Source organism: Somniosus microcephalus, chromosome 9, assembly GCF_052327205.1.
Source record: "Somniosus microcephalus isolate GS21.2 chromosome 9, FLI_Smic_1.0, whole genome shotgun sequence".
Lineage (NCBI taxonomy): Eukaryota > Metazoa > Chordata > Chondrichthyes > Squaliformes > Somniosidae > Somniosus > Somniosus microcephalus.
The window spans coordinates 98,803,669-98,828,568 of NC_140995.1; positions in this window are offsets into that span (position 1 = coordinate 98,803,669).

The window sequence follows — 24,900 nt, forward strand, 5'->3', positions numbered from 1 at the left end:
CACCCATCCCCACGATCGGACACCCCCATGAGGCCTCCGATCACCCCCCCACAAGGTCCCTGATCGCCTTCTCGGCCTCCCCCCTCCAGCCCCGATGCTCCTCCGGCCCCCAACCACCCGCCCCCCCAGATCATGCTCCAGCCCCAATTCACCCCTGCTCGATCATCCCCCGGCTCTTTCCTCTTTGCCAACCATATGGTCTTAATGGAGCTTTGTTTGGTCAGTCTCCACCTGGTAGCTGGTCTACAATGCAAAATCAACCAAAATTCAAAATAAGTTGGCAATTTCACTCATAAGGATTGGCGGTGTGTGAACTGGTTCTTGCTTCTAAATCAACAATTATAGCTTCCTACAAGATTGTTGTTATTCCTGGCTGAACCTAAAATTTGTAAAGTCCTAAAATGTGTCATAGCAACACAATTTTGTGCCCATCTCTCCGACCACTCCCTCTTTGAAATCCTGTAATCTGTTTTCCGCCTCACTTACACCACAGAGACTGCTCTTGTCAAAGTCATGAGCAACATCCCCTGCGACTATAGCCATGGGTCACGGTCTCAGCTCATCTGTGTCAGGCAGGAGCAATTCTGTTAACAGGACCCCGGCACCATCTTAACCAGGAAGTCAGTGGGGCGCCTGCACCGGCCTCCCTGACAGCAAGAACCTGGTCTAAAAACTGAAGAGGCTCTTCTAACTAAGCTTAAAACTTTACTTTGTGAGACCAGGAAAAGCAGGAGGGCTCCTCCGGACCCCACAAGGTAGGTGTCGAGCTCCCCTGCCTTGGACTCCATCCCCTCCCGTTCATGAATCACTGACCATCCCAGAACCCTCATCCATCCCCTTTGTTTGTATAAGCCTTTATGGTTTAATTAGCATTAGCACTTTTCTTTCCTAGCATTCAGTCTGGCTACTCACTCTATGTTGAGGGCACATTTAAGGCAATTTCTCCTACAACACTGCAGGAAGTTTGTCATAATATGCAGGAGAGTGTGGCAGTCCAAGAGATATCTGCAGGAACCAGGAGGAAGTACTGAGGATATTGGTGCTAAACTGGCAGCTAACACTGCCTTTGAGGGTTAACCGTAACATGGTCAGAGGCTGGGTATTCTGCGGCAAGTGACACACGTCCTGACTCTCCAAAGCCTTTCCACCATCTACTAGGCACAAGTCAGGAGTGTGCTGGAACACTCTCCACAGCTCCAAAAACATTCAAGAAGCTCGACAAAATCCAGGTCAAAGCAGCCCGCTTGATCGCTAACCCATCCACCACCTTAAACATTCACTCTCTCCACCGTGGCTGCAGTGTGTACCATCTACAAGATGCACTGCAGCAACCCGCCAAGGCTTCTTCAGCAGCACCTCCCAAACCCGCGACCTCTTCCACCTAGGAGGACAAGGGCAGCAGGCGCATGGGAACACCACCACCTGCAAGTTCCCCTCCAAGTCACACACCATCCTGACTTGGAAATATATCACCGTTCCTTCATTGTCGCTGGGTCAAAATCCTGGAACTCCCTCCCTAACAGCACTGTGGGAGTACCTTCATCACACAGACTGCAGCGGTTCAAGGAGGCAGCTCACCACCACCTTCTCAAGGGCAATTAGGGATGGGCAATAAATACTGGCCTTGCCAGCGATGCCCACATCCCGAGAATGAATTTAAAAAAATGATTCTTTCACAGAGCTTCCATGGCTTAATTGGGACTATTCTGTCTGTTAGTACATTGACTATCAGCACCTCTGAGCATGTGTCCAGCAGCAGGCTGTAAAGAGTGGTAGCAAATGTTGCTGTCTCTCATGAGCGTGACAGTGAGCCTACTTCCTCAAGGCCCCCTCCAATTAGAGAGAACACCAGACCTAGCCTGTCAGTCATTGATACAGCAAGAGAAAGGACACTGAAAGTAGAAGACTCAGGTACAGAACTTTCACTGAAACAAGAGTCAGCTCAGTCCTCAAAGGCTCCAGGATAATCTTTGCAACCACCCACCTCTCAACCTACCACCATTTCTACCATGGCAGTGTTTCCCATTGTTGGGTTAGGGGTGCTAATTGAGAGAAATTCTGGGAGAGTTTTGCCACATCAATCTCCCCCATTTTCATGTGGTGAGTGGGTTCACAGCAGATGGAAATGAAGAATGTCAGGTTTTTAAGAGGAAATTTTGGTGGCCATTTTTGGTGTGGGGGGGTGGGGGGGTTGTGGCGGTACAGCACGCCACCCCATTTTACCCTTTATATTGCCTCAAAATTGCAAATTTTCTCATTGAAAATCTCACTCTACGTTATGGAGGCATTCATTCATTTTCTTAACCTATCTGCTTGCAGTTCTGTGATATTGCGGCACAAATTATTTTCCAGTTCTTTTTTGATCTATAAATAAAATGTTGCCTGCCATCTACAGTACTGGAATGTGTATTTAGGATCCATTTACCCAACAGGCTATACTTATGACAAAGGAGGGATATGTTATGGTAAGACTTGTGGAAGTATGATCTAAAAATATCTTTATTTGAAGTCAAATATGTAGGTCACTAAATTTGACATTGTCCACAAGATACAACATTACCATAAATGCAATCCTTATTAATGGTAGTGCCATTGTTCTTATTTAAAACAGCTATTCTCAATTTATCTTAGCAGTAAATAGAATTTCATAAAAATAGGGTCGTAACTGAAATTGTTATTGTTAGGATGGAAAACTGAACTTTACAGAATAATCTGTTGTTATAATAAAATGACTTACAAATACTTGTTCCTAAATGGCATAATGTGCACATGCTTTTGGTAGTATAAAACTGCTTCTTTCTTTCAAATAAATGAAGCCTTTGAGCAGTAAATGACCCAGAAACTTTCAAAATATGCATGCAGTTTCCTGTATAAAATCAGAAAAAAATGATATTCTATGAATGCTGAATAAAGGGGTGAGACAAAACCACAGAACATCTCCATATGCACAGCATTCTCTGAATAAAGTCAGAAGCAAATCCATAACTTGTTACATTTTTATGTTGTAAATGAAATACAGCGACAGGCCTCGCATCATTAAAGATATGCAGCCCTTGCAACTGTATCTTCAAACAGTCCGTATTATTCGTCTCTGCTAATAATAAACCGGACTTGAAATTTTAAAATAGAAATCTTTATGAACAAGACTGAAATGATTGATTTATGCTTTTTATATGGATTGTACTATTCAAGAATTACTGCAGTGACATTGTGCACCTGGTTGAGATTATGATGTGAACAACTGTACAACAGCCAGTATGGAAGAACTGAGAGAAATGAAGTGAGTCAAATGTAAACTCAATCTACTTTTGCACTTATTATTTATTTGGATTTTTTTTTTAAAATGGACATTAAGCCTTTGACTTTATTCATCTCCTTCACTGAGGGTGAAAGTGACTTAAATGAGCTGTGAACAAATTAAACCTTTTATAGTGTTGGAAAAAATGTGGAAGATTTTTGTTAGAGCTCTCTAACTAATTACAACGTTAAATCAAAGAAAAGAGTAAAGTTAAAAACACACACACACAACTTGTATAGTACCTTGGACTGTAAATCGTTGCAACTTTCAAGCATGTCCTACTAAGGGAAAGATGTTGTGCAAGTGTCAGTCAGCTGGAGGTTTGGGTTGTGGGTTAAGTGAGTTGCAAATCAAAAACCCAACAAATTCTCCACCTTTGATCTTTCTTTCCTTTTGGCATGGATTTCTTTTTTTCATTTTCCCCTTCTTATATCACTCCTGGTTTTTTTTGCTACTGGCAAGTTAACCTGACTATAGTCATTGACTTTTCAAGAGGTTTCAGTTTCTATTCTCAAAGCATGTGTTTCTGATTCAGATTAGTCGATGGATGGGATCTACAACCCAAGATACCAGGAGAGCAACACTGCAAATCACTGCAAGCAAACAAAAAATGTCCAAATGCTACCATTTTTTGTTGAAAAGGCTAACATGTTGACTCTTTTAGGCCTGCCGTAACATTGTAAAATCATCATTTGGGAAAAGTTGGCCTTTTGCAGTAAATTAGTAAATAACATTGATAAGAGGTACAGATGTGTGCAAGGAACGAGCTCATATAAACTCTTTGCGTTAGAATTGAACATCTGGCCCCAATACTCAATTCTATCTTTTGCTTAAAACAAATGATTGTTTTTGAAACTTATGTATAAACTATAGACAAAATGACAATTATGCGATGCAGAAACCAGAACATAGGCTTGAGCATTGTCTTTTATCTTTTAAATGCACAGAAATGATGGCATACATTTGGCAACCAAGGAACCATGAATATTTTCATTGATGCTTAACTCTTCCTAGCTCAGTTGGAACTGTTGAATAGAGAAATGGAATAACCTGTACATGATTAATAAATGACTATGCCACGTAAATAGAGGACATGTCATAGGCAACACTGAAATATAACGGCCCAGAAATTAGGTTCGGGGGCTTGCCGCGCGTGCAAGCCCCCGATGTGCACTTACCCGGCGCGCTGACATTTCAATCCTGACCCGCATTGCATTTCCTGTCACTGGCCCGCTTCAGATCCTGCCGCGCTGTGCGTGCGTGACCCAGCGGCGTACTTAGAGCGATGAGCCAGCTGGGATCACGTGAGCACTGGGCAACCAATGGGAGGTTGCAAAAGTTCATTCGTGAGTTTGATAGTAAGAACTGTCAAACTCATGAAAACTCCTGGCCCCAAAACACTACTTAAACGTGAAAGAAAATTTAAAAAAACATCGCACTACTTTAATGAACTATAAATAACTGTAAAAAACTATTTTAAACAATTTTAAATTTTGAAAAAAATTATTGGGCCAGAAATTCCAGGCCAGAAGCGTGAGTACGGTCGGCTTACTCACGCTTCTGGCCGTTGGAAATGCCGGCGTTCAGCATGAACAGCGCATGCGGGGAACGCCGGCATTTCCAGACCTCGAGCGCGTGCGACTGCACAGGCAGCGCTTGCGCAGTGAACTTCGTGGATTTCATTCATGAAATCCGTGAGGTTAAGTCCTTAGAAGTTACACTGAAAAAAAGCAAGTGTAAAGTGGTTCATTGGCTGCGGAGGAAGATATATTTTATCGTGGAGCTTTTGAAATGCAATATTTTTGTTTGGGAAAGGGAGGGAAGTTATTTTAAGATATTTTAAGTAAGTTTTAAAGTTAAAATTTTTTTTTTTTTAAAGGGTTTTCAGAACGGTAGGTAGAAGGAGCAATTGTGGCTGTGTGAATGGAATGTGAGAATGAGTTATGTATGTATGTCCACATATATTCCTTTATGTATATGTATGTATGTTTTATATTCCTTTACTATGAATGTATGTTTTTAATTATGATTTTCCAATAAGTTACTTTCTCTGAAAGTCATAATTAAATAATACATTCTTACACATAAGTAAAGGAATATATACATAGCACGCAAAGGAATATATACAGACATACATACTTTCAGAAGCTCCACGATAAGAAATATCTTCCTCCGCAGCCTCTGTAGCAACTGTACCCATGCTTTTTTCATGTGTAAGTTGTAATGACTGGACCTCACTGAAAGCATTAATGAAAGCGGCGAATTATACTGCGCACGCGCTGCATGTGCAGTCGCACGCGTTCTGCCTCTGAACCCCTTCGTTCAGAGGACAGGAAATGCCGGTTTTCCCCACATGCACTGTGCATGCTGAAAACCGGCATTTCATCCGGCCAGATGCGTAAGTACCCCGACCGTACTAGCGCATTTGGAAGGGAATTATTGGGCCAACATTTTACATGTCAATAAAATAAAAAATTTAACACTTGCATGACTTGCCCCCTCGCATCTGCGACTGAGGGTCCAAGGAGGTGCATTGCGCAAGAGGTCATCATCGGACGTATCCTCACACTGTTCCCTTTGGGGAACTGTATGAAGTGGTGGAAGGATTTATGGCCGTGATTAACGCTCATTCCGTGACCGTAACCATCTTTGAACCAGCCATTAGGGTGGTTAGTCCTATGGCGGGAGGGTTTTACGGGCTCCCACAACCCATCTGAGGGGGGGGGCCACCAACACCCGCGGACGCAAGTATCCCGCTGGATGTCCACCCAGAATTTAAAGTTGGAGCTCCGACTCCACTTGCCGGGACTGTCTGGAGTGGGGTTCAAAACCCTACTCCTTCTGGCCCAGCGGCGGGGATGCTTACTGCTACGCAAAAGGCCCACTCCGCACAAAAGGTGACACCCATACGTTTCCTGCGCCTTTTCCCTCCCCGTGACTGGAGCCCTATGCTGCCATTTCACGTTGCTAATCGGATTGGGCGTTTGTCATAGCGGTAGGATCCCCGCCGCTGGGCCAGATCAGGGTAGGGTTTCAAACCCCGCTCCAGACAGTCCCGGCAAGTGGAGTCGGAGCTCCGGCTCTAAATTCTGGGTTGACATCCAGTGGGATATTTGCGTCCGTGGGTGTGGGTAGCCCCCCCTCCTTGTATAGCTTGTGGGAGCCCGTAAAACCCTCCCGCCATAGGACTAACCGCCCTAATGGCTGGTTCAAAGATGGTTACGGTCACGGAATGAGCGTTAATCACGGCCATAAATCCTTCCACCACTTCATACAGTTCCCCAAAGGGAACAGTGTGAAGACACGTATGACGACGACATTGCTAAATAAATAAATGGAATTTTAAAAATTCTTTTAGGGCTTTTAAAAGTCTTTAAATTGCTTTAATTCTCTTTAAAACTACTTCAGATTACTCAAAATAATGTAAACATTTCAAAAAGTTTATAAAAGTTACCAAAATCTTCAAAAAACTTCCAAAAACCTATTTAAACCGCTGCTTTGCATGTAAAAAAGCAAAGCAGCTTGACAGAAACATTGGGGGCGTGTCCAGTGAAACTGAGACCTCAAGGGGCGTGTCTCACTTACACTGCACGCTCCTGGGTCCGCGCTGGCTGCACTCCTGGGCGGCGTGACGTTATACGCTGCCCGGGAATGTGCTTTCTATTTCTCCAAGTTCAGGCGTCCCAGAAGCTGATCGGCAGGAGCGCGGGGTAAGTGCAAATACGGGGCTTACCTGTTAAAAGTAAGTACTTACGGCTGCTTTTTTCACGCGTAAAAACCGGAGTCTTTTCCCCACGGGCAACTCTTCAAAAAAAAAGGAAGTTCAGCGCACACGCGCTACCTGAAACCTCGCACACGTTCCGCCTCTTAACCCCTTGGGTCAGAGGAGAGGAAATGCCGGTTTTCCCTGCATGCACTGTGCATGCTGAAAACAGGCAATTCCTCCGGGCCCACACGTGAGTACCCCGTCCGTACTCACGCGTTGGGACAGGAATTACTGGCCCAATAAATATCTCCACAAGTGAAGCCCATATGTATAGTTCACAAGTGGCACAGCCAACAAATAGATTATGGCCAGTCTCCTCATTAGCTAAAAAGAAAGAAAGACTTACATTTATATAGCGCCTTTCACGACCACTGGACGTCACAAAGTGCTTTACAGCCAGTACTTTTTTGGAGTGCAGTCACTGTTGCAATGTGGTAAAGTTATATTCATTATGGTACACCTCTGAGCAATAAATATTTTTCTTCTAACAAAAATGCACTGAACTGTTCTGTAATCTTGCTTTATTCTTATATCATAAAAAATATTCTTATTTCCCCATGTATATTGCAAATAATTGTTATAAAATTAATTTAATACACAGAACTTCCAAATTTCAAATCAGCTGTCTCCCAGTTTCAAACATTCCAGAAAGCTCATATGCTCTCTAGAGAGGTGAATGTTTGTCTTTTCCCTTACATTTCCCTACTTCAGTATTTTCTGGTAAATTCAATGTCATTCAAAATGCCAGTTCCTCAAGTAAATCAATTACCTGACTTTTTTGAGAAAAAATATTGTAACTACCACCTAATTTAACTTTTTTTCCTTAGAACAAAGTTAGGTCATTAATTTGCTAACAGACCAACCATTGAAACATATAAGATTCTGAGGGGGATTGACAGGGTAGATGCTGAGAGGTTGTTTCCCCTGGCTGGAGAGTCTAAAACTAGGGGGTATAGTGCATAGTCTCAGGATAAGGGGTCAGCCATTTAAGACTGGGATGAGGAGAAATTTCTTCACTCAGAGGGTTGTGAATCTGTGGAGTTCTCTACCCCAAAGGGTTGCGGATGTTGAATCATTGAGTATATTCAAGGCTGAGATCGATAGATTTTTGGACTCTAGGGGAATCAAGGGATATGGAGATCAGGCGGGAAAGTGGAGTTGAGGTCGAAGATCAGCCAGGATCTTATTGAATGGCGGAGCAGGCTCGAGGGGCTGTATGGCCTACTCCTGCTCCTAATTCTTATGTTGTGGTGAGGTAAAAAAATAATTTAAAAGGCTAGTGGAATGTTAGCCTTTATAACTAGAGGACTAGAATATAAAGGGGTGAACGTTTTGCTACAGCTATACAAAGCCCTGGTTAGACCACACCTGGAGTACTGTGAGCAGTTCTGGGCACCACACCTGAGGAAAGATATATTGGCCTTGGAAGAAGTGCAGCGCAGAGTCACCAGAATGTTACCAGGGCTCCAAGGGTTAAATTATGAGGCGAGATTACACAAAATAGATTTGTTTTTGCTGGAATATAGAAGGTTAAGTGGTGATTTGATTGAGCTTTTTAGAATTTTGAAAGGAATTGATAGGGCAGATAGAAACTTTTCCTGCTGGTGGGGGAGTCTAGGACAAGGGGACAGAACCTTCAAATCAGAGCCAGGCCACTCGGGAGAGAAGTTAGGAAACACTTCATTGTGTAAAGAGTCATAAAATTGTGGAACTCTCACCCACAAAAAGCATTAGATGCTAGCTCAATTAATAATTTTAAATCTGATTTTTGCTAGACAATGGCATAAAAGCATATGGAGCCAAGGCAGGTGAATGGAGTTAAGATACTGATCAGCCATGATCTCATTGAATGGCAGAACAGGCTCGAGGGGCTGAATGGCCTACTCCTGTTCCTCTGTTTGTATGTTCCTATAAGTGAATGATGGTTCCTTTATGAAACATTAATATGTAAGATCAATGAAAATAAGCTCTCAAATATATTCGAGCTGAAGTCTAACTAATGGCATGCACCGTGAGATGGCCCACTTCAGCAGAATCTGGGTCAATATCCCCTTATGTGGCTCGGTGTCAAGTTTTGTCTGATAGTGCTCCTGTGAAGTGCTTTGGGATGTTTTACTACATTAAATGTCCTCTGTAAATACAAGTTGTTATGGGGAGCTGGGTAGCCATAGTGCAAGATGCCGAGTTCGAGGACTCCTTAACCACAGAGCTTGGACTGAAGGGTTCATTGAGCAAGTGTTGCTTTAAAAGGATGGGCAAGGAAGAAAAGGTAGTGACGAATATGCAGCATGTCAATGTGAAACTTTTTGCAGCACTGTTCTGCAATCCTGGGGGTTGAGGGAGATTGCAGTTAGTGCCATCTCCCTCCAGATGGCATGAGTGATAATTCTTGGGTCACTTGACTGGAAGTTTATTTGTCCTGCCTTCAATTCCCTCCAGGAGAACTTGGAGGCTCGAATAAGTAATGTTCTGTGTTCTTCGTCTTTGGCTTAATGTCATACCCTGATGCCCTCTGGGTCCAGATAGTGTCCAAGTAGTCATAATTCTGCACAAGTGTAATCAACAATCTTGCTAAGACATACAGTGAAGTTCTTAGAGCGTGAAGTAAAAGAACCAAGCACTGTTCCTCGCTTACCTGTCTGTCCTCCCATCTGCTGCTGATGAGTGTCTTTTTAAAGCCGGCACAGAAGTTTCCAGGCACTTCAGCTGCTTTTACCAATTTTTCACGGGTTTTACAACAAAGCCTTAGCCAATGGGATTGTGGATAAGCAAACGCAGCAAATTCATGTGTATCTCCTTCTAGAGGCCACCGATAGACATAACACATTTTTTAAAGGTGCAATAGTGGTGTAACTCATTTCGAGGAAATTCTAGGCCCTTGAGTTTAGCCTCAAAGAGTCTTGTTCAGTTTGGAATGCTTTAAATTGACATGTACCTGCCCCTGTTTTTTTAAAGCTGGCACCTGTGTGAGGAAGGACAAATACAATGCGAATTTCCATGTCCCACCACAAGCTTATTACTATCATGATGCTGTGGTCTGCAGGAGCGATATCCAATTCCAATCAACCAATCAATGAATAAGCACTTGAATTACTCTGCAGTCTCGTATTGCCTATAGCTCAAATGGTGGGATGCATCTATATTTCTTTATGGTCCACAAGTCCACAAGTCACTGCAGATAGGGTGTTGGTGTAGGGGTTACGGGGATTGGGTGGGATATGTGTCGGTGCAGGCTCGATGGGCTGAAATGGCCTCTATCTGCACTGTGGGGTTTCTGTGATTTCTGTGATATATCTCTCTATACCTCACCAAACTGACAGTCAGTATGATTTTTATGCAAAAGTGATAGATATATGTCCATTGAATACATGCTGGTTGACATTGGAGGGAGTCAGCCTTCTTCATTGGGAACAGATATTTGTTTTGGGTTCATAAAACCCCAAATAACAAGGCCTCTTAAGCCAGAATGTTAACAAACATCCATTCTTATTGGCACGGTTAATGAAAGTGAAAATACCTATCCAACTTCGAATTTAGTCATTGGCAAATCAATTTTCAAAAAATGAGAAATACTGCCAAAATGAAATGAGTTGAGTTTGGTGTCCATTCCATTCAGCTCAAACGCAGGACCTGGCTTCTCCCGTTTGTTTATTCTCTGGTAGAAAACATCCACTTGGCACTTCAGATTCACTTATAGTAATAGGAAGCTGATTTGTGAAAAGCGGAATAAAGAATAGGAAATAGGGAGCTGACTTATGATTTATACTGTAAGTCGTTCTTTTCCATGCGCAAGCCAAATATGAACTGCAAAGTTTTCTCAGAAAGCATGGTCCATTCAGGGAAAATAAGAAAAAAGGTAATTTTTTTCTTTCACAAACAAAGAAATGCTGAATACTGAAGAACACCAGCAGAGTAAAGTAAAAACATATAGAAAACACAGGATAAATGGAAAAATATGTTATATAATATTTCAGTATATGATACATCAAAGTTCATCAGACTCTTAAGTACAGCAAAGCTTGCATGATCAAGTCTTGACCTCTTGCACTGGTCCAGGCATAATTAACTGACTGGAGAACATTACCCTTAAGAACAAAGGGCTAGAAATTTGCCTTCTTAATGCCTCCTGTTATCGCCTCCATGGGGCGATAACAGGGTGCTAATGACTTACTGGCCGGGTGTGGAGCGATGGACGACTCCCGTGAAATTTGCTGAGAGGTTTGCAGCGGCGGTAAGACTTTGCGTCATAATCTCCTTCGTCCAGAGATGGTCATTGCTGTGCGCATCGCCCCAGTAGTGCCCCGGACCCGAACTTCGGTTCTGCACCCTGCAGCATCGCTGGGTGATGACACCGACAACTGCAGGAGGCGTTGATCGGGAGGCTGGGCGCTTCAGGGGCGAAAGTTAAAGGGGCGGTTGCCGAGGTAAGTGCCTAAATTAATGAAAGCAAAATACTGCGGATGCTGGAAATCTGAAATAAAAACAGAAAATGCTGGAAATACTCAGCAGGTCAGGCAGCATCTGTGGAGAGAGAAACAGAGTTAACATTTCAGGTCGATGACCCTTCGTCAGAACTTTATGAAGGTGCTCTTACAAAATTTCACTCGAGCTCTGGGAGCAACAAGACATTTAAGTGCAAGCTACAGAGTCCCATGGTAGTGACCAAGTCTATGTTGAAATTAATGATTGGGGTTGCTTTTAAAACAGTTGCTTGGAAGCCCTTGCGGTTCACAAAGACTCCTGGGTAATGATGGGGTGTCCTGATGGCCACGGGTGTGCTGTTGATGACGCCCTGCACCCTTGGGAAGCCAGCCAGAGCAGCAAAGCCCAGCGCCCGCTCAGTAACACTGGCCTCATCAGTGGCAAAGTTGATATAATTGGCTGACTTGTCAAACAGGGCATTGGTGACCTATGTGATGCATCTGTTAGGTGGCTGCAGATCCCTGGAAAGAGCCTGAGGTGAAGAAGTTGAGGATGCTGGTGGCTTTGACAGCCACTGGTAAGGCGTGTCCACCAGGTCCTCTGGGCTGCAGGTCTTGCTCCAGCAAGCTGCAAATGTCTGTGATGACCTGGCATGATAGCTTGAGCCTCCTTTCGCACTACTGCTCCGTCATGTTGAGGAAGCTCATCCTCTGCCTGTTTACCCTGTGTTCGGGGTATCGCCTTCGACGCGGTGCAGCCCTGCACTGATGCCCTCTGTCCTGTGCAACATCAGGTGGTTGAGGAAAAGGTTGGTGATGTTGTTGTTGGTGCTGCTGGTGTGCCTGCTGCTGCTGGTGTTGGGGCTCATCTTGGTCCGATTCCGAGGACCAAGGTGAGACAGTGTAAACAGCACCTATGCTGATGTAATAGATGGCAGGTCAAGTAGAAATGACAGAAGCAATCTTTCAGTGGTATGATAGGTTCTACCAATGAGATGCAGTGGATCCTGAAAACACTTGCAACCTCTAAAAAGCAAAATCTGTGCTCACAATGAACTCAGCAACAGCATTTGCCTTAGCAAAGTGACCAGGTGTCAGGTGGGAGTTTTTATTGTGCTTTCCATGCTGTGCAATAACGAGTTCCATCAACGGCCACTGAACTTCCACCTCAGGTTCACAGACATGGTTCCCGAGCTGCGTGATTCCCGTGGTCATCCCGTGAAATTTGAAAGGTAGGGTTAAAAGGACATTTAAGTGTCTGACAAGTACCTAATAATGATCTAAATAATGGTCGCCTCTGTCGTTCAGGCCACTGCCGCGCTGGCAAACGTGCCCAAGGGAAAGGCTTGTGGGGGCGGAATGATGGCGGGTTCCTGACCCACTCCAAGTTATTTCAAATTTCCCTCCTGACCTGGCTCCAATCTCGCCCACAAGGACACCAGAAAATTCCGGCCAATGCCTTGGGAGATCGCCTAGTTAGAATATGTTTTTCAGAGCCAAAGGTCCCAGCTTCAGCCTTTGGGAAAGAAGTATGTAATCCAGCAAACAAATCACCAGAACCACACATTGTCGTGAATGTGGTGTATGTAACCTGTTCCACCTTAAGAGAACTACCTTAAGAGATGTACTACTTTCTCTTGGCTGCTGTATACTGTAATACCGGTGGTGACCACACCGGTATATAAGTGTTGCGTAGGGATTTGCTGGGCAGTTCAGCCCTGACCTCCGAATAGTAAAGACCTGTTAAAGTTATTCTTGTGGTCTGTGTCCAGTGATTTATAATAAGCTTAACTGGGACACACAGATTTAACAGTGGCGACGAGTCCGAGCTTACCCTGCGGCAGTTTTACATCCAAGGCAGCTTCGTCCTCAGAATGGGCGTCGAGAAGAGGCATCCGCCCTCATCATCCTGCTGAGCACCATCACATGGGAGGCATCGAGAACCCGGGTTAAAAAGAAAAATTCTGAACACGAAGCCCTCCATCAGCGACAGGCAGTGATCATCCCTTCTACCACGGTGGTGGGTAAGCCGATCAGCGACACGAGCAGAAAGTCGGCCGCGTTGACTGTGGAGTGGGGGAGGGAAAATGGAGGAAAAAGGGCGGAGAACTCGACCACGGCTGGTAAAAAGGGCCGGGCTGCAATCGAGGCCGAGAGGCGCAGCGACTGGGGCAGCTTAAGGCACGAGAGCCGCGGAGAACTCAAACGCAGCCGGTGTAAAGGACCGGGCTGCAAGCGGGGCTGCGAGGCAAAGCAGCGTCGGGGAATTGAGAACCACTGGGGAGGCGAGAACGGCAGCAGCACGGCAATCGCCATTGCAGCCAGCGGGGGAAGAAGGCAAATGCGGGAATCCGCCATTGTAGTCGGCGGGGGAAGAAGACGAGCACGGGAAAGACAGCGAAGCGCGGGAAGCCGCCATTTTAGTAGGAGGGGGAAGAAGACAAGCGCGGGAAGCCGCCATTTTGAGAAAAAGAAAAATTTAAAAAACTTGCAAGGATGCCTAAACATGGGAACATTAATACCTTTGATAGCGATATCGAAGATTGGACCACGTATGTAGAACGCATGGAAGTTTATTGTAAAGCAAATAAGGTACCAGATGATGAGAAAGCACTAACCTTATTAAGCTCAATGGGTGCGAAGACATACGGGCTGTTGAAGCACCTTCTATCACCAAATAAACCGGTGGATCAGACTTTCGCGAATATTGTTACTGTCCTGAAAAATCATTTAAACCCCACGCCGCTGATGATAGCGGAACGATTTAAATTTTACAGAAGAACGCAGCTGAAAGACGAAAGCAACGCTGAATTTTTAATTGAAGTGCGTAAGCTATCAAAGCACTGTCAGTTTGGAACAGGACTAGCAGATGCGCTGAGAGATAAATTTGTGTGTGGATTGTTAAAAGAAGGAACACAAAAGCGACTGCTTGAGGAGAATGATCTTACGCTTGATAAAGCTGTCACTATTGCAGCATCGCACGAAGCCACAGCGAGAGGCACGGCGGAAATGAAGCTACGGCCACCGGAACTCAGCACCAATCAAATGGTCTTGGGTACAGTAAAATGTTATCGTTGTGGAAAGACAACGCACGATCAGAACCAGTGCTGGTTCAAAAAATCAGGAATGCAGAAAATGTGGCAGGCTTGGTCACATAGCTAAAGTATGCCGGTCAGGAAAGAAGACCAGCAACAAAAAGTCACCGCAGGAAAAGTACAGAAAGGTACACAAGGTGACAGAGAACAGTTCGAACGAACAGAAGTCAGATTCAGACTCCAGCAGTAATGAACTGGGTAGTCTAAGAGTACACAATGTTGGTAAGGAAGCAGACCTCCAAACAATTTGGGTCACACTTCAGATAGCAGGAGTCCAAGTGAAGATGGAATTGGACACTGGATCGGCATTGACGGTCATGAATAAGCAAGATTACAAAAGGTTATTCCCACATATTCCCCTACGGGATACGGAGATTGTATTGAAAACATACACGGGGCAAAGAGTATACCCCATCGGGAAGATAGAGGTAAAGGTGGTCCACAAGGGCAAAGAAAGCCGAGGAATGGACTTATATGTGCTACCTGAGGGAGGTCCACCACTACTGGGACGGGAGTGGATTAGGAAAATAAATATGGACTGGCATTCCATAAAAGCACTAACGGTAGATTCCGGTAAAAAAGATGTCAAACCTAAACGATTGTCCAGAATATTGGACGATGCTAAAGAGGTGTTCCAACAGGGACTGGGAACACTGAGCAGAATTACGGCAAACATCAAGGTTGAAGAACATGCAAACCCGAAATTTTTCAAAGCCAGACCGGTACCTTATGCAATACGACCTGCTGTGGAAGCTGAGCTGGAAGGGCTAGAATGTTCAGGAGTACTGTCTAAGGTAGACTGGAGTGAGTGGGCCATGCCCATTGTTCCCGTCATGAAGCGTTCATCGAGCAACAATCCGGGGGAACCGGGGAAGGTTTGCATCTGTGGAGATTTCAAGATCACTGTTAATCCGGTGCTTCACACGGTGCAGTATCCGCTTCCGCGGATTGAGGATATCTTCGCTTCGTTGTCTGGCGGGAAACACTTCACCAAGATAGACCTGGCGCAGGCGTACTTACAGATGGAAGTTGAGGAAGAGTCACGCCAGTATCTCACGATCAACACGCATAGAGGCTTGTACCAGTATAATAGACTGGTTTTTGGAGTGGCATCGGCTCCAGCAATTTGGCAGAGGGTCATGGAGCAGGTATTACAGGGAATTCCAGGCACACAATGTTACCTGGATGATATTTTGATTACAGGAGATGATGACGAGGAACACCTTGCAAATTTGGAACTGGTGCTCACCAGATTGAAAGAATATGGACTTCGAGTTAATCGCCAGAAATGTGAGTTCTTTCAGAAGCGGATCTCGTACTGTGGTCATGTCATTGACCAGGAGGGGCTTCATAAGTCTCCTGACAAGATCAAAGCTGTTGTGAAGGCTCCCGCTCCGGATAATGTATCCCAGTTGAGGTCGTTCCTAGGGTTGATTAACTATTACCGTAAGTTTCTGCCAAATTTATCCACGGTGCTGCACCCGCTGAACGCTCTTTTGCAGAAGGGAGTACCATGGAAGTGGAGCGAGGACTGTAAGAGGGCCTTTCGCAAAAGTAGGCATTGATCACCTCAGATGTAGTGTTGGCTCACTTCAACCCAACGCTGCCTATTCGTTTGGCTTGTGATGCTTCTCCATATGGTATTGGGGCAGTACTCTCACACAAGTTGCCAAATGGCCTGGAGAGGCCAGTCGCGTTCGCATCCAGATCATTGACCTCCGCTGAGCGCAACTATGCTCAGATAGATAGGGAGGCTCTCAGCCTTGTGTGGGGAGTAAAGAAGTTTAATCATTACCTGCAGGGCCAAACGTTTACGCTTCTGACAGACCACCAGCCGTTGGTATCCATTTTTAACCCTAAGAAGGGTGTTTCGGTGATGACAGCACAGAGACTCCAGAGATGGTCCCTTTTCCTAGGGGCACATCAATATCAGATTGAATTCAAGTGTACAAAGCAGCATGGTAATGCTGATGGGCTGTCGCGCCTGCCACTACCTACAGAGGAGGAGGCACCGACGGTTGACCCTGTTGAGTTATTTCACTCGACCATCATCGAATGTTTACCAGTCACCAATGCAAGTATTGAAAGAGAAACCAGGAACGACCCAACACTGTCCCGGGTCTACGAAGTGACAGTGAAGGGATGGCCAGCACATGGTGATCCACTGTTACCGGCATTCTCAGCAAGACGAGACCAGCTGTCCGTCTGTCAAGGAACATTGATGTATGGAACAAGGGTGATTATTCCTCCTAAGTTAAGAGAGAGAGTTCTAAAGGAACTGCATGAAGGTCATCTGGGGGGAGTCAAGATGAAAAGCCTTGCTAGGGCTTATGTGTGGTGGCCGGGTATCGACCAACAGATAGAGGATCTGATGAAAAGCTGCTCAGGGTGCCAAAAAGTGCAAAATGCACCTCCGATTGCACCGCTGCATCCATGGGAATGGCCTTCAACCCCATGGCAATGTGTACATATTGACTTTGCTGGTCCATTCATGGACTCCATGTTTTTAATTGCGGTGGACGCACATTCTAAATGGCCAGAAGTGATTAAGATGACTACCACTACCTCGGAAAAGACGATCGCGGTGCTAAGAACGATATTTGCAAGAAATGGATTGCCAGAACAAATATGTTCAGACAACGGACCGCAGTTCGTGTCAGAAGAATTCCAGAAATTCATGAAGAAGAATGGGGTGAAACATCATACCTCTGCCCCATATCATCCGGCTACAAACGGGTTGGCCGAGAGATTTGTACAAACGTTCAAAAAAGCAATAAAGGCCATGAGCGAAGATCAGATCCCACTACAACACAAGGTGGACAAATTCCTACTGGCATATCGATACGCCACTCATGCAGTGACAAACCAAAGTCCTGCCATGATGTTCTATAACAGGAGGTTGCGGTCCAGGTTGGACTTGTTAAAACCAAATGTGCGGAGGGAAGTTGAAAACAAACAGTTCCAGCATATAAATAACAAGACCACTCGGAGTTTCGAAATAGGATAATCAGTGTTAGCCCGGGACTATAAAAACGAGAAATGGCAATCTGGAACAATTCGGGCCAGACAAGGACCCCTGATGTACACGGTAGATATTGGTGAAAATGTAATACGGCATCATGCTGACCAACTGGTAGAATCGAGAACAAGGGTCGAACCTATGGTTACGGCAGAGACAACCGTGGAAGAAGTTATTGAACCTGAAGCATCTACCTCAGAAGTGAATGTACCTGATGATGATGTCCAATCCATAAGAGACCAACTAGATGAGTCAATCCAGCAACGAGAATCAGAGACCCCTGAAAGGCGTTATCCAACTCGAATCAGGAGGCCTCCTCAGAGACTGAATCTTTGAACTGTTTTGCATGAAGTTGTATATATATATGTTATTATGTTATGTTAAATGGGGATATAACTGTTAAGCTAAAAAGGGAGGATTGTGGTGTATGTAACCTGTTCCACCTTAAGAGAACTACCTTAAGAGATGTACTACTTCCTCTTGGCTGCTGTATACTGTAATACCGGTGGTGACCACACCGGTATATAAGTGTTGTGTAGGGATTTGCTGGGCAGTTCAGCCCTGACCTCCGAATAGTAAAGACCTGTTAAAGTTATTCTTGTGGTCTGTGTCCAGTGATTTATAATAAGCTTAACTGGGACACACAGACTTAACAGTGAAGGGTTTCTTAACAAATCAACTGACTGTTGCTCACTTGGAAGTTGGGGAGTCCATTGTTTTACATGATTCCCACCTGGTATCCATGGAGGGAATTTTAAAATCGCGGGCAAGAAGCCGGCGGGTTACCTGGGCTGGCAGTCTCCTTGCGAGGCCCCTGCCGACATTAATGGGCAGGTCTAATTTACATCCCGCTGGCACTCAGGTAAGTCATGAGGGCAGGGGTTTGGCAGAGTCTCGTGGGTGGGAAGGGAGGAGAGCTGGAGGTAGCAGAGGCCCAGACTTTCCTGGTGGGAGTGTAGGTGCACTTGTGCTCCTCCTGGCCTGACAAAGAGAAGTTTAACATGTACCTTTTAGGACATCCTCTTCTTCCCTGACATGTTTTACTGAGTGGGCGCCACCCACCCACCTCAGTAGATCATTAAAATGTTATTGAGGGCCAAAATACATCATAAGACCCCAATTAGCATATATTAATCAGGCTCTCGCCTGAGACAGGTGGGTGCCTGACTGCTGGCAAAAACAGTTAAACCTGCTGCCTGGCAGAAATGGAGTGGTAAATAGAAGCCGTTCAATTTTAATTATGGTCCAACCAGTTTTCAGTGGGCAGTGGGGGTTATAATTCCCCCTTGTGTCCTTAAATTGCTGTATCAGTGTTGAGGTTGCTGTGTGCTATTGAACTTGATCAGTGTGTTAGTCTTGTGATCATTATTTCCTCATTATTTCTAGGATTATTGGTGTTTCGAGGGGTGTACCCAAAAAGTGTCACTCATAGAAACATAGAAACATAGAAGATAGGAGCAGGAGTAGGCCATTCGGCCCTTCGAGCCTGCTCCGCCATTCAACGAGATCATGGCTGATCATCCAAACCCTAGCACCCGGTCCCTACACCGACAGCCATCCCACCCAAGCCCTATCCCCGTAACTCTTCATACATCACACATGCAATGTACTCCTTCCAACTATATGAAACAGGTGCTTGTAGCTGAGGCATGTTGCTACATGTAGTGATTCAGGAGAAAACCGCTGCTTCTTACAGAGTTTGTCTAGATAGAAAGACCACCTATAATGAAATTGTTTTCAGTGCTGTCCTGGAATTTGACATACGAGAAGATGGCAAACAGTGGCAGAAAACAGGTGCTAGAGATGCCTTACCTGTCGCTGTGCTACCCGTTGTATTCAAAGGCTCAGCCATCGCTACCTGCTAATGACTGAAGTGCACTGCCTCTGGTTTAGCAGAGAGATAGTTACAGTGCTGTGCCATCTATTTAACGAAGACTGAGGGTGGATTATCCTGACTCTTGTCTTCAAGGAACATCCAGTTTACCAGGTCTCTACCCTTTTCATGTTGCCTCAGGATTTCCAGGAGCTTTCCTGGGGGTGGAGCAGGGCTTGCACCTGCAATAGAGGTGGGCCATTGGAGCCATATTGGAGCCCACCTCATTTTCCACAATGATGACTGCCTGTGTGCCCTTCTGCAGGGCCACCCAGAGAAGCATGCCATTGCGGCCTGTACCCAAACTCCACTGACCAAGGACCAAGCTAAAGAATGAAGGGCAAGAATTTAAAAAAAATATTTAAACGCATACCCCCGGATGTTCCAGTCTTCTGAGGACCTTCTGGCTCCTGACTGCCATGATCTGATTCATCCTCCTGTTCAATGAGGCTCCATGCCAGGAGTACTCACTCGTGATATTCAATTATGGTCAGGGCCTTTATTTTATGGTGAGCGAATAAGTCAAGTTCCATTCTTATTCCAGGACTCTGAGATTTTTACTGGTATTTTGGGGATTGCATTACACAGTTTCATCCATTTATAATGAGGGCCATTAGTTTGTGGTGGCTGAATAATCAAGTTCTGTTTTTATTAATGGGATTATGGGATTTCCTAGGATTTGATTATGGTTACTTGATATAAAAATTTGTTGTACATTACAGCATGAGGGATTTACAAAGAACAGAATACAAAGTACATACTGAGTAATGCTTACTGAAAACTGAAATTGAAGGATTCAATTTTGGTTTGTAATTATTCAGAACACGCAGGGGTAGAGTTTCCGCTTTGGGCGCAATCGGGAAATTGCAGCAAAAATGCGCTTGAAATTGCGCTGGTTACAGTACGAGTTTCCAATAAAGTTAATTTGCATAATCACAACGCAAAATCTTCAATGAATCAGTGTAATAGAATCCAATTGTTTATTTTCATTGTGTTCCATTACAAAGTATTCCTTAATGTATTTTTAAGAGTGGTAACCTGGTGCAGTTTCATTAATCCGGCTGAAAATGGGTTTATCACCAAAAATAAGCATTTTTAATAAGGGTGTCCACTCCCCCGCCTGTGAGTAATCTGATTTAAAAATCACTGAAAATTACTTTAAACAACTACACTGAATCATTTATTCGGTTCACTAGTGTACACTAGTCAGTTTCTTAGTAAATTAAAATATTTTTTGATATGAATAAACTTTTAAAACGTGCCTACTAGTGCCTGTGCGCCTTAGAAAATGAGCACAATTTGAAAATGAGCACAATTTGAAAATGAGCATAATTTGAAAAGCCTTACTGATCCAGTGCAATCTCACAATTTCAACCTGGGGGTGTGGCCAGTTTGTGGGCGTGGCACAATCCCATCGAGTTGAGTCTTAATCCGTCATAACAGATTGTGGAAAACACGAACGTAAGTGGTTTTGGGCGTAACTCATGTTTAAAATTCCCCGATCCTTTGCGCTGGTTCGACCGATTCCATCAAGGTATTACTAGGGAAAGAAACAGTAACTCACAGTTTAATACTCTAATTATATTAAACAATCAACAACTTATTTTCCTTAGTATGTAAAGTTGAAGCTGGGTCAAAATCCTGGAACTCCCTCCCTATAAGCACTATTGGAGTACCTTCACCTCACGGACTGCAGCAGTTCAAGAAGGCCGCTCAGCACCACCTTCTCAAGGGCAATTAGGGATGGGCAATAAATGGATTAAAAAAAAATAAGAAACTTCACAAAAGTGCTGTTGGTTTATAATGACAGTTTGATTACAAAGATCCACAACTTGACATGAAGAACAATGTATACCCCATGTTGCCTCCACACAAATTTTAAAAATGTCCTAAATTTTCATATATCAAACCGACATGTCTCAGATGCAAATCTGACATTGCACAAGCAAATTTTGGGTAGGTTCCAGATATAAGTAAGTTATAGAAAGATTATTACTAAAAACCTTTACAGAAATGTTAAGGCATTAGTTCATTTGGTCTGAGAATTGTTTATTCTGTATTATTGCCACGACTGTGAGTAAAAATAAATAAATAAATCACAGTGAGTAAAAATAAATTCACAAATGTAATGGAAAAGTAAACAAAATGCAGATAACTTAATATCACTAATGAATTCAACTATGCGAGTTAGTTCTGTAGTGTATGTACTTTGCAGAAGGAACTATATTCTGCAGCCCCTGTATACTGCAGTACCAGTAGTAACCATCCCTGTATATAAGCCTGTGTAGTAACTTTGCATAGTTCGCTCCAGTTTGTCTCCACTCAGTGACGACCTGTTATAACCAACTCCTGCAGTCCGTGTCTCAATTACACACGGACACAATGCTGGCGGCGAGCAGATCCGAACTTACCTACAGTCTGCACCACCTCATGGGGATCCATCCCTGAAACGAAGTTGTCAGAGGTCAAGGCCAGAAGGAAGAAAGAAAAAAATAAAAATAATAAAACAATCAGAAGAAATGGGCGTCGACCGTGGGCAACCGCCTCTGATTCATCGGAGTGAAAGATTTGCAGGAGAGGCTGTCGAGAGCGGGGCTTGGTTATCCTGTCGATGGTGTTCCAGCTAATCGGGCTGGTGGCAGGTAGTACACTGATCCTTCCTGGGCTGCGGCGGGCTAGAACTCGATCGGGTGGCTTTTCAACGGGGCCGAGCAGCGTTGTCGGGAAGAGGAGAGAGAGAGAGAGGGTGGAGCACACAGGGCGCGGCCGGTGCTACGAAGCTGGGCAGCGTACAGACCCGAGAAGAGGGAGGAAAGTGTCCCGCAGGGTTGCTCCGACGACGGCAAGGAAATACAGAAATTGTATCTGTACATACTGCAAGATGGTGGACCACCGTTATTGGGACGTGAATGGATCAGAAAGATAAGTTTAGACTGGCACTCCATTCAGGCACTGACGGTGGCTGGTAAAAAGGATGACGACGTCACACCTAGACGATTGACAAAAATCTTAGCTAATGCCAAAGAGGTATTTCAACAAGAACTGGGAACTCTTAAAGGCGTAACCGCCGTGATAAAAATAGAAGAGAATGCAATTCCCAAGTTTTTCAAAGCAAGACCGGTACCATATGCAATTCGCCCAGCCATCGAGGCAGAGCTGGAGAATCTGGAGAATGCAGGCGTGTTATCTAAGGTAGACTGGAGCGAGTGGGTGACACCCATCATTCCTGTCATGAAGAAAACATTAAACAATAAGTCTGAGGAGCCAAGGTTCGCATCTGTGGGGACTTCAAGGTGACGGTGAACCCAGTCCTTCACACAGTACAATATCCTCTTCCGAGGATAGAAGATATTTTCGCCTCACTATCTGGAGGGAAGCGTTTTACAAAAATTGACCTAGCACAAGCATATTTGCAGATGGAGGTTGAAGAATCCTCTAGGAAGTATCTCACGATAAATACTCACAAAGGTCTTTACCAGTATAATCGACTGGTATTCGGAGTAGCATCAGCTCCTGCAATATGGCAAAGAGCGATGGAACAAGTCCTGCAAGGGATTCCGGGGACTCAGTGTTACTTGGATGACATCCTAGTGACAGGTGAAGATGACAGTGAACACCTTGCCAACCTAGAGCAGGTGCTCACTAGACTAAGAGAACATGGGCTACGAGCCAATCGCCCCAAGTGCGAGTTTTTTAAGAAACAGATATCGTATTGTGGCCATGTGATTGATGAAGAGGGGTTACATAAGTCCCCTGACAAAATTGAAGTGGTAGTTAAGGCTCCAGCGCCTGAAAATGTGTCGCAACTGAGGTCATTCCTCGGATTGGTGAATTACTACCATAAGTTTTTGCCGAATTTGTCCACAATTCTGCACCCACTGAACGCCCTACTACAAACTGGAGTAGCATGGAAATGGAGCGATGAATGTAAGCGGGCCTTTCAGAAGAGTAACGACCTAATCACTTCAAGAGAAGTATTGGCTCACTACAACCCATCACTACCGATAAGACTGGCGTGTGATGCGTCTCCCTACGGCATTGGAGCGGTACTGTCACATAAATTCCTTGATGGTTCAGAGAGGCCGATAGCTTTTGCTTCACGCTCGTTAACTTCAGCCGAGCGTAACTACGCCCAGATTGACAGAGAGGCCCTCAGCCTGGTGTGGGGGGTGAAGAAGTTCAATCACTACCTGCACGGTCAGAAATTTACTCTACTAACTGATCATCAACCTCTTGTCTCCATTTTCAACCTTCAGAAGGGCGTCCCGATAATGACAGCACGACGGCTACAGAGGTGGTCCCTTTTCCTAGGGGCACACCAATATGACATCGAGTACAAAGGAACTAAACAGCATGGGTATGCTGATGGATTGTCGCGCCTACCGTTGCCGATGGTGGAAGAAGCACCTGCAGTGGATCCAGTGGAGATATTCCACTCGACCATAGTCGAATATCTACCTGTGACGAATGCAAACATAGAAAAGGAAACACGAAATGACCCGACACTCTCCTGGGTCTATGATTTAACGGTGAAGGGATGGCCAGCACATGGCGAACCACTGTTGCCAGCATTCTCGCCGAGAAGAGAACAGCTGTCAGTGTGCAGAGGAACCTTGATGTGTGGATCCAGAGTAGTAATTCCACCCAAATTGAAGGATAGAGTGCTCAATGAGCTTCATGAGGGTCATCTGGGAGGGGTAAAAATGAAGAACTTAGCCAGAGCGTTTGTGTGGTGGCCGGGAATCGATAGAGAAATCGAAGAGATGACCAAGAGCTGTACAGGATGCCAGAAGGTCCAAAATGCCCCACCACAAGCCCCTCTACATCCATGGGAGTGGCCCTCATCTCCATGGCAAAGGGTGCACATTGATTTTGCTGGTCCATTTATGGACTCGATGTTTTTAATTGCGGTGGATGCACATTCAAAGTGGCCAGAGGTAATAAAAATGTCCTCAACCACCACAGAAAAAACTATCACAGTCTTATGAACCATATTCGCCAGAAATGGGCTGCCTGAACAGATTTGCTCCAACAATGGACCACAGTTTATGTCTGAAGAGTTCCGGAGGTTCTTAAAGAACAATGGTGTTAAGCATTACACATCCGCCCCATATCATCCAGCCACCAATGGATTGGCGGAGAGGTTCGTTCAAACATTCAAGAAGGCTATCAAGGCAATGTGTAATGAAGACATACCCCTACAACACAAGGTGGATAACTTCTTGTTTGCCTACCGGAATGCGACACATGCGGTTACCAACCAAACTCCAGCCATGATGTTCTTCAATCGAAGACTACGATGCCGCTTGGATTTGGTTAAGCCAAACATCAGAAGAGATGTGGAGAACAGGCAGTTTCAGAATATGAATGAAAGGCCGACCAGGAGTTTTAAGATAGGTCAACCAGTTTTGGCCCGGGACTACCGCAC